The following is a 17,419-nucleotide window of genomic DNA, read 5'->3' as shown; positions in this document are numbered from 1 at the left end:
CAATCTTCTATCATGTGATTCGATCATGTATTCATACTTTCTTTGTACTGGTAGGAACTTATCCCAATCTCGTGTCAATGTAATCTTGATCATTCTCGTATCCCTTCTCTTGGCTTACAGGCACCATGTCTACTCGTACAATTCTTGATTGGATCCGTGGTACATTAAGAGAATCTCACATCTATGCCATAAGTGAGCAAGAGAAAAATCTCTTCGGCTACGTGGCAACCATTAAGCTCGATTGGGGATTACTCTATGCTGCATCAGAGTGTTGGGATCCCGATCATCATGTCTTCCATTTTGGCAACCAGGAAATGTGTCCCACCTTTCAAGAATGGTGTGCCTTGTTGGAATATCCTGTGGAGGGCCCTCTGGTGAAGCCATCCTATGTACCAGATTATCGTCCTTTGTTCCTTCGCTTGATGAATAATCCAGATGAATCCATGGACTCTTTCATAAAAGGCCAAGAAGTGTCCATGCAACAGCTGATTGATGTTTACCCTCCTATTGGACACATTGGTGCTGTTGATATTCAAAAAGCCGGACGCCGCGCTCTGAGATTCTGCTCCTTTGCTAGGTTCCTCACTGTCCAGCCTTCTCGCTTTGCGTCAGCTGTTCTTTTGGACCTCGTTGATCAAATGGATCGTGGCGCCAATCCAATTCCTACTATACTTGCAGAAACCTTCAATGGATTGGATGATATGGCTCGTCTTCGTGCCAGCTCAGGTCCAGGCTCTTATGTTCGCTCCTTCGTTGGTTCTTTCTCAGGATGTCCTGCTTTACTTCAGGTGTGGTTATGCCACAAGCTAAAAATCGCAGCTCCTGTGCATTTCGACCATACGTTATACATCTTCAATGAATGGCGTCATGATGTTTCCTTTGATCATAAAAGCGATTGGGTTGAATGGTTAAATTCTCACCAACAAGATCAGATTTATTGGCAAATTCCTGGAATCCAAGAAGCCGTCTTCAACACTGGAGAAGCTAACTACGTTCGCCTTCTTGGTCTAAAAAAGACTTCCTTTTATGTTCCTGCCAGGATCCTGCGTCAGTATGGAAGGGAACAATCAATTGTGCCTCCCCTTCGTCATTTTTATCCGTCTGAGAATCTCAAGCCCAAGATTGTCAAAGCCGTTTCATCTGCTTGGGATGTCAGAATCATCAAACCTTTAAAAGAGTCAGCTGAGGAAGATTGTCGTCCGAAGAAGAAGTCTAAAAAAAATGCTTAGTTCCATGTTTAATCTTATCCATTTATCTTTGAAAGAATGAACCATGTACTCAAGCTTTAATGATTGATCAATAAAGTTCATCTTTCTCTCTCATTATCTTGGTCTATGCGTGCATCATTGTCTACTTCTTTCTGATTTTAAAATATGTCTTTCAAATATTACAGGGCAGTAAACACCATAGCTAACCCCACTGCTCCTTGGGTTCGGGTCTCTTCACGATTGGAGAGGAATTCTGTCTCTCCGCCACCCTCTCTGAGAACCCCAGCATCTCCTTCTTTCTCATCCTCACCAATGGCGGACAACCAAGATGGCCTTCCACCCGCTGCTATTACCGATACTCTTACCTTGATTCTCCAGCAGCTTCAAGAACTCAAAGAAGAGAACCGAGTTATCAAGGCTCAGCTTTCTGAGAAGTTGGGACCGTCGTTGTCCAAGGATAAAGGGCCTATGCACCAAGCAGCTACTTCAGCAGCACCTGCCCAGCCAGTGTTCATCACTATCCCTGATAAAGCCGAAGAAGACTTAGAAAAAGAGCAGTACATCGAGGATCGCAATAGGCCTTCTCAGTCCGTGGTTGATAAGACAGTTATGGAGAAATTAGAAAGTCTTGCCAGGAAAGTTCAAGACATCCAGTTTCAAGACCAGGGTGGTTTCAATCCAAGTGATCTTACGCTGTTTCCCGAAATCCGTCTCCCTGCCAATTTTCAAATGCCAGATTTTGACAAATATGATGGTGTGGGTTGTCCAATCACCCATTTACAGATGTTTACCATCATGTGTCAGCCTCAAGGCTTATCTCTTGAGCAAATGGCTCAATTGTTCCCGGTTTCCTTAACCAAGGTCGCTAGAAGGTGGTTCATGGTCCTAGACAAGACTCGTTATAGGACATGGAAAGACATCGGTGAGCAATTCATCAGGCAGTTCAAATATGACGATGGGACAGAAATTACTAAAAAGGATTTGGAAGGACCAAGCAAGATTCGAGGGAATCTTTTCTAATTTTTGTGAAGAGATGGAGAAGATTAGCAGCTCAGATGATGGAGCGCCCTTCTGAGGAAGAGCAGGTCCAGATAATCATGAAAAATATTTCCCCCCAACTCCAGTATCACATGTCATTGTAATATTATCCAGACTTCAAGCACTTCATTGTGGCAGGCACCCAGATAAAGGAGGCTATGGCTCAAGGTGTATTCAACCGTAGCAACCCAAACCCCAGAGATTTCAAAAAGTCCCCTCCAGCCCAAGTCAACAGTATCACTCGTTCCAATGCTCAACCCTCTAAATCCCAAGAACCTTTAGTGATGGACTATGCTCAACCCGCAACCGCACCTCGGCAACAAACCCGGGTAGAATTTACCCCTCTTCCCATTCCATCTTCAGAGGTGCTTAAGCAGTGTCTTGCTTCAGGTCGCATAACCCTACCTGCCATCCGGCCTCCCCCCAATCCTCTACCTGCAAATTGGCGAGCTGACCTACACTATGAGTATCACAGGGGTCCTGGTCATCTTACTGACAACCGCATCGCCTTGAAATTTAGAATCCAAAAGCTCATTGATGAGAAAGTCATTGCATTCTAGCCAAGACCCAATGTTACCCAAAACCCACTACCTGGTCATGCAAATCCTCCTGCTGCCATTAATGCCATAACCATAGGAGATCCTAAGTTTGACCCTCTCACCCTCATATGTGCTTTAGAACCCGTTTCTGAACCCCAAATCATCTTCTGTGATGAATCATACCCAAGAGAGTCAGTACCTCCCTTGGTAATCACCTATGAGCCACAAGTCCCTCAAATTATCACTTATGATGAGCCTGAATTGGATGAAGTCAGACATGTGACAAGGGGCGGAAGAATTTTCAAACTTGCTGAATTGAGAGTCGAAAATCCAGGGGCATTGGCTAGAGGAGAGGAGCCGCAATATGTGAAAGATCCAGATGATGAAGTTGTGCAGCAGTTGAAGAAAACTCAGGCTGTTATATCTGTATGGGGATTACTGATAGCATCAAAGAAACACAGAGAAGCTGTGTTGAAAGAATTGAACACCACACAGGTATCCTCAGAAATATCTCCGGAGCAGCTGGCTGAAGTTGTTGCTCTAACCCAGGCCACCAGGGCCATTAGTTTCTCAGATCAGGAGCTGCCTCCTCAAGGTCGGAATCATGCTAGAGCTCTTCATGTCACTATTGTCTGTGAAGGCAAGAAAGTACCATCTGTGTTGGTAGATAACGGATCCGCGTTGAATGTGTGTCCATTGAGAACTGCCATTACCTTGGGTTTCGGTCCCACTGATTTTGCCGAATCAACCCTTGGAATCCTCGCATACGACAACACCCGCAGAAATGTGGTCGGAGTCCTTACCACCAAGATTGTTGTAGGCGGTCAAGAATTTGAGGTTGAGTTTCAAGTTATTGATATTAAGGCCTCGTTTAATATGCTTCTAGGACGTCCCTGGTTGCATAAGGAAGGTGCTGTTGCTTCAACCCTTCACCAAAAATTGAAGTTCATCAAAGATGGGAAGTTGTTCACTGTCAGAGGTGATGAAGAACTAGAAATAGGACAGATAACAGGAGAAACTCTGATTCTTCCAGTTGCAAGAGCAGAAGACTACAACTTGAATGGTTTCGCGTTCGACGTTGCTACTATTTCCTATGAAGAGGCCTCTCGGGAAGAGTTGTGTTTACCTTTTGCTATCAGTCCTGTGGTTGCCAAAATAATGAGAAATTTGAACTACTTCTCTAGTATGAATTTGGGCCATGATCCAAGCAAGGCATCTCACTGGCGCCCAATCAAAGCAAACCATGGAATTTTCGGTCTTGGATATGTACCTACTGAGGAGGAGGAGGAAGCCATGAAAGAATTGTTGAAATTGAAGGAAGAAATCCGCCGCACCGGAAGGGTACTCCCAATGGCTCCATATTCCTTATCGATGAATGGTCATTTTATCAAAGAAGGTGAGACTTCTACATACTATGGGTTTTCTGAACCATGGTATGACTCAGTGACAGGGATCATGATACCCGATTTTGAAATATTCAGTGGCCTTGCTCTCCCAGAAACAGAACCGTCGATTTATTATGTTGAGAAAGCTGTTGAGGACTGGTTAGTCTACCTTGAGCCAGATGTGCTGGGATCTTTGTTTGAAGAAAATGTGCCTGATGTTGATTACTATTCTGAAGAGCAAGAAGAGACAGATTGTGAAGATGTGCTGGTGGCAGTTATTCAGAGTAATGATACCTTTACTGAACCTCAGAGTCAGATTGCACCTGCAACAGAAAATCTTTCAAACTGGAGTTTTAGTGTTTTTCCTACTTATTTTATTAAGTCAAGTCCCGTCAAGTCGATTGAATCCGAGTCAGTGCCTAGTCCAGGCGAGTCATTTTCTGATTTTATTTACTATGTGAATCCTAAGCCTGTTCAGGATGAGTCCAATGCTAATGATGTAATTCCTTTCAATTCAATGAAATCTGATTCTCAGTATGTCTCTGTGTTTGCTTCTGACTTTAATAATGATAACACTCCCTCCTCAGACGAGGAAGAAGGAATCGACGAAACTCCCCTTGAATTGCAGCATTTGCTCAAACAAGAGGAGGAGTGCCGAGCCCAGCCTCTTAAAGATGAAATCGAAATTATAAACATCGGAACAGAAGATTTAATACAGGAAATACGAATTGGAAATACTCTATCCTCTGAAGAGCACGATGAATTAATAAACCTACTTAAGGTATATAAAGAAGTTTTTGCCTGGTCCTACAAAGATATGCCCGGGTTGAGCGAAGACATTGTTCAGCACAAGCTACCTTTGTTACCGGGAATTAAACCTAAAAAGCAGAAGCTAAGGAGAATGAAGCCCGAGTGGGTTTTGAAAGTAGAGGAAGAGGTTACTAAGCAGTTGAATGCTGGGTTTCTGCAAGTGGTGGAATATCCAGAATGGCTCGCAAACATAGTACCTGTACCAAAGAAAGATGGAAATGTGAGAATGTGTGTAGATTTAAGGGATTTGAACAAGGCAAGTCCAAAGGATGATTTTCCTCTACCACATATCGATATCCTGGTAGACAATACGGCTGGGCATGAATTACTATCTTTCATGGATGGTTTCTCGGGCTACAATCAAATTAAGATGGCACCCGAGGACATGGCTAAGACCTCGTTCATTACACAATGGGGGACTTATTGCTATCGGGTAATGCCATTTGGTCTTAAGAATGCCGGTGCGACATATCAAAGAGCAGCTACAGCCTTACTCCATGACATGATACATAGGGAAGTTGAAGTTTATGTCGATGATATGATTGTGAATGCCAAGGAAAGGAGAGATCATATCCCGAACCTTAAGAAGTTCTTTGAAAGAATACTCAAATACCAGCTTCGCCTGAATCCTAGCAAGTGTGTATTCGGGGTTACCTCTGGTAAGTTGCTAGGATTCATGGTGAGCCAAAGGGGCATAGAGGTAGATCCTCAGAAGATTAAGGCTATCCAGGAGATGCCGCCGCATAGAACCGAGAAAGAAATTCGGGGATTCCTAGGAAGGATACAGTTCCTAAGACGATTCATCGCTCATCTGACATCAACTTGTGAACCTATCTTTAAGCTCTTAAAAAAAATACTTCCAAAGAATGGACATAGGAATGTCAACAGGCCTTTGAGAAGATAAAGCAAAGTTTGGCTGAACCACCGATAGTGGCACCAGTAATACCGGGGCATCCATTGCTGCTTTACTTGTCAGTGACAGAAACCACAATGGGTTCTATGTTGGCACAGCAAGATCCGGAAACCAAGCATGAAAGGGCTGTATATTATCTTAGCAAGAAGATGTTGGAATATGAACAGAAGTATACTGCCCTAGAAAAAACCTGCTTAGCCTTGGTTTGGGCTACTCAGCGACTCAGGCATTACCTTTTATCACATAAGGTCTTGCTCTTGTCAAGGATGGATCCTCTGAAGTATCTCTTTGAAAAACCAGCCCTGACAGGTAGGACTGCCAGATGGGTATTATTGTTGTCTGAGTTCGACATCACCCATGTAACCCAAAAATCAGTAAAGAGCCGAGCCATTGCTGAGCAATTGGCGGAAGCACCCCGAGAAGAAAATCAGCCTTTCAAGCCGATGTTCCCAGATGAAGAGATCATGATGATAGAAGATGAATATCCAGAAACTGGTTGGACCCTCTATTTTGATGGAACAACAAACCAAACAGGGCAAGGAGTAGGAGCATTGCTTGTGTAACCCCGAAATGAGCATGTTCCTCTTGCCGTTAAGTTACAATTTAATTGCACCAACAATATGGCAGAGTATGAAGCATGCATTGTTGGGCTTGAGGCCGCATTGGTCTTAGGCATAGAGAATCTTGACGTATATGGAGATTCGAAGATAATCATTTGCCAAACTCAAGGAGAGTGGAGAACCAAAGAAGAAAAGCTACAGCCATATCATGAATACCTAGATGCTCTCGCCCAACAATTTCGGTGCATCACTTTCAGTTATTTACCAAGGTTGAAGAATAGATTCGTCGATGCCTTAGCGACGTTAGCTTCTATGATTGACATACCTCATAATATGAAGATGAGGCCCATCACGGTTCAAGAGCAATGGGCTCCTACATATATTGATGCTATAGAAATAGCTGCAAGATGTCCCGATGGTAAGCCATGGTATACGGACATAAAGAACTACATCTCAGGCCAGGGGCATCCCAATGAGGCGTCGAAAAAAGAAATAAGGACTTTGCAGAGATTGGCAGCTAATTTTGTCATTTGTGGAGGAGAGTTGTATCGACGGTCTTTCGACGGAATTCAACTCTTATGTGTCACTGAAGATCTTCAGAAGAAATTCTTGCAAATATTCATGAAGGGGTGTGTGGGCCTCATATGAATGGAAAGATGCTGGCAAAGAAGATCCTACGTCTGGGGTACTATTGGCCAACATTGGAAGCAGATTGTCACGCATTTGTGAAGAAATGCTATAAGTGTCATATACATGCGAATCTCATTCATGTACCACCTACCGAATTGCATTCTCTTACCTCTCCTTGGCCATTTTCGGTATGGGGAATTGACATTATTGGCAAGATTTCTCCTAGGTCATCTAATGGTCACGAGTACATACTCGTTACAATTGACTACTTCACCAAGTGGATCGAGGCCGCTTCTTATGCAAAGCTTACATCAGCATCAGTTGCTAAATTCATACGCACCAACATCATTTGCAGATATGGAATTCCCCATGAACTTATCTCAGATAACGGATCTCATTTCAAGAAAGAAGTAATCACTCTTTGCGAAGAGTTCAAGATTAAGCATCATAAATCCTCACCTTATCGGCCGCAGACAAATGGAGCGGTGGAAGCTGCAAACAAGAATGTCAAGACTATCATTAGCAAAATGTCAGAAACTTATAATGATTGGTCGAATAAGTTACCGTACGCCTTGTGGGCTTACAGAACATCAATTAGAGCTTCGACTGGGGCAACCCCTTACTCTCTCATTTATGGGATGGAAGCAGTGTTCCTATTGAGATCCGTGTACCTTCGCTCCGAGTGTTGACTGAAGCTAAGTTGCCAGAAAATGAATGGGCAGATGCCAGATATAAAGAGTTGAACGTGCTAGATGAGAAGAGGTTAAAGGCGCTTTACCATGTGCAAGGTTACCAGCGCAGAATAGCCCGAGCTTTTAATAAAAATGTTAAAATCAGAGATCTATAAGAAGGCAATCTTGTTTTGAAAGAGAACCGAGCACCACTGTTTGACCCAAGAGGCAAGTTCAAACCAAATTGGTCAGGACCATACATTGTGGACCAAATCTTACCCGGAAAAGCCGTCAAGCTCCGTAATTTAAATGGAGAAATATTACCGGAACCAACAAATCTTGATCAACTCAAGAGGTTCTATGCTTGAACACCGGAAGGCCGTCTTTTGGCCGAATAAATCTCAAATTCATATCCCAAAATTAAAAAATATATAACCTTTTGCAAACCCTTTTGAGCCTAAATGAAATTTTCCTTCAAAAACCCAATATACTAGGGGCATTCGCTCTGAACTACGCATGACCTGATCCCTACACTGGGGTACGTAGGCAGCTCGGTCAAACCGAGTTCGGTTGTTTTAAAAGAAGAAAATCAATCATTCCAAAAAGAAGTTGAAAAGAAAAAAAAGAAAATAAAAAAAAACAATAATAAAAAAAAAAAAGGAAAAATCCATGCTATCTGAAAAGAAAAGAAAATTGAAATACCTTCAAACTAGGGGCATTCGCCCTGAACTACGCATGACCTGATTCCTACACTGGGATACATAGGCAACCTATTCACAGGTTCGGTCGAAATTCTTGCAAAACCTTAAGCCATTCTTTGAAAAGCCCTATCTCACCTATAAAGTCCTTTTGGTGTTCAAGTAAAAAGGAAAATAAAATGAAAAAAAAAAACAAAAAAAAAATGGAGCTTGAAGATCCGCTAGATTGAAAACCTGAAAAGGAGATCTAGGCAAAATTTAGGATCATTCCCCTGCTAAGTTGAAAACCTGAAAGGGCGGCTTAGGCAAAAGTTAAGGGGGTGGCCTGCTGAGTCGAAAACCTGAAAAGGCGATTCAGGCAAAAGTTAAGGCCAAACGGTCCGCCAATTTGAAAATCCAAAAAGGAAGACTTGGTCGTGGTAAGATTGGGTTAACGCCAGAAGAATTATATCGTTCTCTGAAATCACAGTAGGTCAGGCAAAGCTAATAACAACAATTCTTGAAACTAGGGGCATTAATTTCTAGCAATCGGAAAGTTGATAGAAAGATATATGAAGTATCACTGTCTTAAAAATAAGTGAAGATGTTTATCAATGGAGAAATATTCTTTTAAAGAGGCCAGCCTAACCCAAAAGAAAATACTGATAAGTCAGAAGCATCACGAGATTACTGGAGTATTCTTTCTTATTTTATCTTTTATTACAAATGTCTGTGGTTCTATTTTTAGAAAAAAAAAATTCTTAAGAATTGTTGTAGGGTACAATCACTCTGAAGGCAGGTTCATTAACAAGTTCCGAGAAACTTGGAAAAAGCAGGACTGTCACGAATGGTGAAAAATCTTTGAAAGGATGATCTCTGGTCAATGAATAGAAGAAGGTTAGAATGCCTTAAACTGGGGCAGGTTGCTAATGAAGAGGCATCTCATATTCAAGCCTTGAAAGTCCTTTGCTGCATGGTGGTATTAAATCATTTGCTTCCAAAATTGTTAATTGGAGATTTCAATTTCCTTTTTTCTGATAATCTCTTTCAAAACTCAAATTATCGTTCTCTCTGAGTCCATTCAAAAATGGTCTCTCAATTCTCTTTGAACATCATACGAATGTGATGTCTCATTTCCTTGGAGTTCGTATAAATACGATATTCCATTATCTATGAGTTATCTTCGAACATCATACGAATATGATGTCTCATTCCTTGGAATTCGTATAAATACGATATTTCATTGTCCTTGAGTTATCTTTGAGCATCATATGAATATGGTGTCTCATTTCCTTGAAATCCGTATAAATACGTCATTTCATTCTCCCTGAGTCCATTTGAAAATGGTCTTTCCTCTTTGAACATCATATAAATGTGATGTCTCATTCCTTGGAATTCATATAAATACGATATTCCATTGTCCCTGAGTTATCTTTGAGCATCATATGAATATGGTGTCTCATTTTCATTGAAATCCGTATAAGTACGTTATTTCATTTTCTCTGAGTCTGTTTGAAAATGGTCTCTTCTCTTTGAACATCATACGAGTATGATGTCTCATTTCCTTGAAATTCGTATAAATACGATATTCCATTATCTCTGGGTTATCTTTGAGTATTATACAAATGTGATGTCTCATTTCTTTGGAATCCGTATAAATACGGTATTTCATTCTCTCTGAGTCCATACAACTATGGTCTCTTATTATCTTTGAGCATCATACAAATGTGATGTCTCATTTCCTTGGAATCCGTATAAGTACGGTATTTCATTCTCTCTGAGTCCATTTGAAAATGGTCTCTTATTCCCTTTTGAGCATCATACAAATGTGATGTCTCATTTCCATGAGCTCCGTATAAATACGTTATTTCATTCTCTCTGAGTCCATACAACTATGGTCTCTTATTATCTTTGAGCATCATACAAATGTGATGTCTTATTTCCTTGGAATCCGTATAAATACGGTATTTCATTCTCTCTGAGTCCATTTGAAAATGGTCTCTTATTCCCTTTTGAGCATCATACAAATGTGATGTCTCATTTCCATGAGCTCCGTATAAATATGGTATTTCATTCTCTCCAAGTCCATACAATTATGGTCTTTTATTCTCTTTGAACATCATACAAATATGATGTCTCGTCTCCTTGGAAACCGTAAAAATACGGTATTTCATTCTTTTCAAATCATTCGAAAGTGGTCTCTTGTTCTCTTTGAGCATCACATAAATGTGATGACTCATTTCCTTGGAATCCGTATAAATATGGTATTCCATTCTCTTCGAGTCCATACAACTATGGTCTCTTATTCTCTTTGAGCATCACACAAATGTGATATCTCATTTCCGTGGAATCCGTATAAATATGGTATTTCATTCTCTCCGAATCCATTCAAAAATGGCTTCTCAATTCTCTTCGAGCGTCATACGAATATGATGTCTCATCTTCCTTGAAATCCGTATAAATATGCTATTTCATTCTCGTCGAGCCGTTTGAAAATGGTCTCTGCCCTTTGAACATCATACAACTATGACGTCTCATTTCCTTGAAATCCGTAAAAATACGGTATTTCATCTTATCCAAGCCCATTAAAAAATGATGCTTCGTTTTCTTCAAAAATCTTTCGAAAGTCATCTGTTATTCTCTAAAACCATTCGAAAATGGCATCTAGTTTCCTCTGAAACCGTTCAAAAAAGATATTCCTTTCCCTCCGAAAATCCATTTGAAAATGGTATCCCTTTCTTTCATTGTCCGTTCGAAAACGGCACCGCATCATAATCATCTTTTGTTCTGGTTTGCAAGATTTTTGCACACAGAGTAAATTCGATTCTCCGTTATTCTAAACTGCCATCTCAAGGTGTTTAGAGTAAATGATTTTGATATATGTTCAAATTCTAGGATTTCATCTAGGGTCTTGCATTATGTTAGGTTGCATTGTGTCTAGGGAGTCCCTTGTCGATCAAAGCTGCGCAAAAGGGTACTGTCACTTTTGCTTTGGTATTCGATGACTACGTCATCTCTACTAAAGAGGGGCATCTGTAGACACCCCATTTTGCTCCGCTTTAATTAACAAAGAAGTAAGTGTTTTTCTATCGGTTTTCTAACGTCTCTCCTTTCCGCGTCCGTCTCTTACATTTTTAAATCTTTTCGGTCGTTTCCATCATGTTTTACGTTGTCCAGCTAAGTGTTGAGAAGGGATATTCACAAGAATCCGAACAAGAGAAGATTTGGACCCACTAGTGGGCTCGTTTTGAACATTTCGAGTGGAATGGGATCGAGCAGGTGTGCCCTGCATTGATATTCATGAAAAATATGAGTTTTGAGCTTATTGAATCTAATAAATAAAATCGCTTTCCACAGGTGGACCCTCCAAATCGAGGGGCCCATTAAATATCTGTGGGCCCTATCCAAAGTGATTTAATTTTATCTTATTCTTTTGAGTCCCACTTGAAGATGGGATGTTGTGTGTTGATAATTAGATGAAATTTGTCAAATTTATGTGGGGCCCATGATTAAAAGCATTGAAATTTAACGGAAATGATTTGGTGGGGCACAATTCATTTATGTTGCGACCCAACAATTGAATAGCTAGATCATTAAATAGAAATGATTTAGGTGGTCATAATCAATCTATGGCTTGGCCCATCATTTGGAGGGACTAGATCATCAGAGGGAAGTAATTAGCGGGCTATGACCCATGTATGGCTCGTTAAATGAACATTTCGGATCATCTTATGGAAACCATTATAGGGTGCATTCCATTTGGGCCGTGGCTTATTAATTGGACGGATTGGATTATCCAATAGAAAGAGTATCGGGCCAACATTGAGAGGACCCACAGTCATAAGAATTTCCAACTACATACATTAGGTCATTATTGGATGGGGTCCCACGCATAAGCATTACCCTTGTGTTATCCACCTTGTATTGGTTTTAAGACAAATGAGGGTTCGGTAGTTTAGTCCTTGCAGCCAAGTGGGGTCCACTAGTGTTGCAAAAGCTCATCAAAATTTTTCAGAATTGATTTTTATTTCCACAAGCGTTCGGTTCACTTGGAATGAGGCCCACTTTGAACAAGATAAGCTCTATCTTGTGCGCAAATTGTGAGAGTTGAATTCTCAAGACAATATTTTTCTAATCCATCCACACTTGTATAGAGAGGTTGCTGTGCGGTCACGAAAGCTCATGTATGGGTCCCACTTGGAGTTGATCTAAATTCAAGATTAAAAGCAGGATTCTTGTCCTATGGGCAAGTATGACAGATTCTATAAATAAATAAAAAATCCTTTATGTATATTGATTTGGAAAGAATTGATTTTTTTTTAGAAAAATGGCTTATTCATGTAATTATTTGGTGGAGGGAAGATACATGCGGCAATTTTGAAAGAAATAGAAGATCTCACGATTTCTTCATTTTGGAATCCTACTATTTACTCCTCTGGAAAAACGACCGAGTGAAAGGAAGGATTATCAATGTGGCTGTTCTTGCTTTACATATGTGGAAACATTAGTTGCGAATGCTTCAAATAGATAGCATGCTATTGAAATTGAAGGGTTGGATGAGCGTCATTTGTGTGGTCGAAATAGCAATACCTCTTTTTGTGTGGCTTAGCTACTATTTTCTTTTTCAACTTCTTTGAGAAGGTGGCTCCCATAGCTAAAGGAGGGACTTTAGAATAAGAAAGTGGCGGCATGGGTTTGAAGAAGAAAAGGATGTTGCCTTTATTCGAAAGGGAGGGAGAAGAAAAAGCGAGTAGGGAAAGGGAGGGAGGTCGATCTCTTTGTGGCTGCCTAACCCTCACTGAGGATGCTCTCAATCTCAACAGCCCACTCTCTGATGCTCTTCTATCTCTCTCTCTCGGGCTCTCGTCTCTTCTCAGTTTCTCAATCCCCATCTCTCAACAGACGAGGCCACTCTCCCATGCTCTTCTCATCCCTCTCACTCTTCTCTCTGTAATCTCTATCATACAGCCTTCTCATCTCTCTCACTCTCCTCCCTTTAATCTCTACCATACAGCCCTTTCATCTCTCTCATCAACTTCTCTCGCTCTCTATCTCTCAAAAACAGAGCATCCCAACAGCACCTCTATATCCATCTCCAGCTCTCACTCTCACCCTCTCTAGCTCTCACTCTCACCCTCTCTAGCTTTTATTACAACCCTCTCTCAAAACCCTCTCTATCCATCAACCATCCACACCATACAAACAGCCCACTAAAGTAAAAAAAAAAAAAAAAAAAACACAGTACCGTATTTATCTCACCCTCATCTCCCTACATATCTATCTCACCCTCATCTCCCTACAGATCTCTCTCACTCTTATCTTTCACAGATCCTTCTCAACATCGTTCCATCTCTCGCTCAACAGCAGCTCTCTCCATCTTCACTCATCTCTCTCACTCTCCTCTCTTTACACTCTCCAAACAGCCCACTCATCTCCCTCTCTCTACACTTTCCAAATAGCCCACTCATATACCTCTCTCTCTCACTCTACCTCTCACACTCTCATCTCTCCACACTCTCTACAAACAGCACACCCATCTCCCATCTCATCTCTACCACCCTCTCAAGCAGTGAGAAAAACAAAAGAAGAAGCTAAAACAAGGAAAGAAAGAGAAAGAAAAGACATTGGGTCGAGCGTCGGTGGGGTTTTTTCAGATTTTTCGGCTCTCGGATTCGGCGAGCGTATCGATCAAAGGTAGGTGCACTATTCTCGGATTTTTTCAGAATTATTTTGTATTTTTTTATATTTTTGCATGATTTTTAAGCATTTAAATGAATTGAATTCAATATTAAATTTGTGTGCTCAAAATCATGATCTGCATGAGTGTTTCAATTCCGTTTCGTCTCGAAATTTAATACATTGATCTATTTAAATTGACTTAAATAATCATCGGATCGGATCGGACATTGGATCAAAAGATTTCGAAAATTTGAGTGAAGAGTGGAATTTTGTTTAAAATAATGGCTGAGAAATTACAAAATTCGAAAAATAGCTATCTCAGGATGATTGATTTTGCGGAATTTTAAATTTTTCTTGTGTTCATCATATCAGAACAAGATTAAAGGACGTTTTCCGAAGTCGTAATTTTCTCGAAAATCATGTTTTAAAAATATAAAACTCTTCAAAAATATCTTTTTGATGAAGAAAAATAAAATATATACTAAATGGATTCAAAAATTAATAAAATTTCGTGGGAAAATAATATGGTACTCGAACCATGAATTTTTAAAGATTTTTGGATTCTGTTTGATATATTATTTAATGCTTTCTTTGAAAATTATCAGATTTTCTGAGAATTTTTACTGACATCAGATCACCATTAAAATTCACAAAAGTTTTACAGTAGTCTTATATTTTATATTTCTTGCTGCTGTAAAAATTTTAATTGATTTGGATCTTGTTTCATATGGTATGTAGTGTTAATTCATAATCTGGTCTGAAAATTGAAAAATCCAAAATTAAGAGTAAATAGTTTCTACAATTCATGAAAATCTCACAGCATGCTATTTTTACTTATATTTTACTACTGTAGAAATTTCAATGAATTTAGATTTCTATTTCTAGTAGTTTCTGTGTTATTTTTGCAATCTGGTCTTATTATTGTTAAATCGAAATTAAATATGAGCTTAATGTAAAAATCTACAAAACTCTTTCAATAAGCTACATCCCATCACATCTTGTTGCTGTAGAAATTTCAATTCGTTTCGAATTCGTTTGCAACAAGTTCACTTCTAAAATCACTCATATGGTTTAAAATTGATAAAATCCATTAAAAAATTGAAATTAATTGAAAATCATCTTAAAGTTTCTAAAGAATCTTAAATCTCTGTCACATATTAACTCCTTAATCCATTGAAACAGAAATCTTAGAATCTTTAGATCTCCCTGCAAAAATGGCCAGTGTGTCTATAATCGTATTCCAATTGCAACCGATCCTTGACAATTTGAATATTTAAGCTATAGCATGTTGTTGGCTCCGAGGTTACTGTCCACGGAAATCCTGAGATATGCCAGGCAATAAGGTGCTATAACCTAAGTATTAAATTGCGCAAGGAAAGAGCGCACGATTCCCTTCCTTGGATGCTATTCTGGGCCAAAATTGGTGAACCCTAGAGCCATTGGTAATCCTTAAATGTCCAAAAATTAGAAATCCTTAAAATCTGAAATTCATGAACTTCAAGAGCTGAAATCGATTCATCTCGTGTCTTTCGGAACCATTGGATTATGGTTTTCAATATAAGAACCATTAGAGCCCAATTTAGGAACACTAGTGTCAGGTCGTGTCCTAGGTTTTAGGGAGTTTTAGGTTTTAGGGAGTCCTAGAGTTAAGAGTCCAGCCTCATCACGTATGCTTGCTATAGATAGCAACCGTGCCATAGGTCTAGTTACACTAGTCACCAAATCTTTCCCTAAAACAAGCCTAGTAAACTACGATGTAGGCTAACCTGCGTTAGTCTAAGGAACAACTTGCATTTAGATAAGAATCATATAACATCTTAGATGAAATCCTAGGATAATAAAATCCTCAACTTGAGTTAAATAATTTCTCCTAAAACTGTTGAAACAGTCAATCCCGTCTAGGTTGGTGTCTTAATTGAGTTAGGCATAAGTAGCTTAGCTTAGGTGCATCGAACTACATCGACTCTGATCCCAGTGAGGCTTGGGTACGTAGGCAGCTTGGATGCTTGATGGCATACCAACCACGAGTCGGCTTCACAACAAATTGTGGGGTTTTGTATATTAATTTTCTTTTAAATTCTTAATTAAATCACTTAGGATTTTCCATGAAATTAGAATTTTAGGAGAACTTTCATTTAGATTGAATCCAGACAAATTAAGAAATCAAGATACACATTTAAGATTCACATTGAAATTAGATCATAGGATGCATGTCACATAGTTCGCACATTAACAAAGAGTTGAATGAGCCATTTAAAATAAATTTAAAAGAGTTGACTTTTGGAATTGAAGACCGATTATCGGGCAGGAATGGTGCATGTGGTGGATAACTCCCCATACCTTCCATTCTTGTAACCAGGTAACGAATTTAGATTTCTGGTTAATTATAGGTCCTAGATCCCACATCTAGGTGGCGACTCTGTCACTCTCTTTTGTGTGGAATTCGGATTGCCTTAGTGATCCCAAGTTCACATAAAAGATGAATTAAAATCAATAATAAGCACACGCCAATCGCGTGGGTACGAGAGACCAAGAGAGAGCGTGGCGCCTCGCCTCGCGACCCCTCTCGCGGGATCGGGTCCCACAGGCGTTAATTAAGTATAGAAAATGACTCGTTGTACCTTCCACAATTAAGGAATTTCCCCTTTTAAGAAAAACAAAACTTTTATTAAAACTAGTAGAATATCCATCTTCAAATAATTTTGAAACTGAAATTAAATTCCTCCTTATTGAAGGTACATAGAGACAATCTTTTAATATTATATAACCGCCTGAGAATGTCAAAAAATAATTTCCTACAGCTTGGACTGCAACTGTTGCTTTAGTTCTGACCTGTAGGGTGAGCTCGCTCTCAATCAACCTTTTGATTTTCCTGAACTCCTACAAAATATTGCAGATGTGTGAGGTCGCACCTGTGTCAACACACTAGGAAAATACAGGACCAATCATATTAGTTTCAGCAACAAACACTTACAACATACCTGAGGTAGGCTTGTTGCCCTGCTTAGTAGCTAGATAGCTCCTGCAGTTCCGCTTTCAATGTCCAGTCTTTCCACAATGGAAGCAACCTTCGTTGCCCTTGGTTGACTTCTTCTTTTTAAAGTTCCTCTTATTCTTTACCACTGGCATGTTCTTCTTAGAGCCTTGGCTTTTTTCTCTTCCTTTTCCTATAACTTTCGGCTTAGGTGTTGAGGGTACATTACCCTCTGCTAGGAAGGCACTTTTCTTATTTAGCATTATATCTGAGGCCGCTACCATTCCAATATGTTGCTGCTGTAGCACATTGAGCGTAGAGCCAATGATGTAACA

This window comes from Tasmannia lanceolata, unplaced genomic scaffold (assembly GCF_043159265.1).
Source record: "Tasmannia lanceolata isolate RefF3 unplaced genomic scaffold, GAP_Taslan_0.1 ptg000019l, whole genome shotgun sequence".
Lineage (NCBI taxonomy): Eukaryota > Viridiplantae > Streptophyta > Magnoliopsida > Canellales > Winteraceae > Tasmannia > Tasmannia lanceolata.
The sequence above is the reverse complement of the archived record's forward strand: the minus strand, read 5'-3'. Positions refer to the sequence as shown.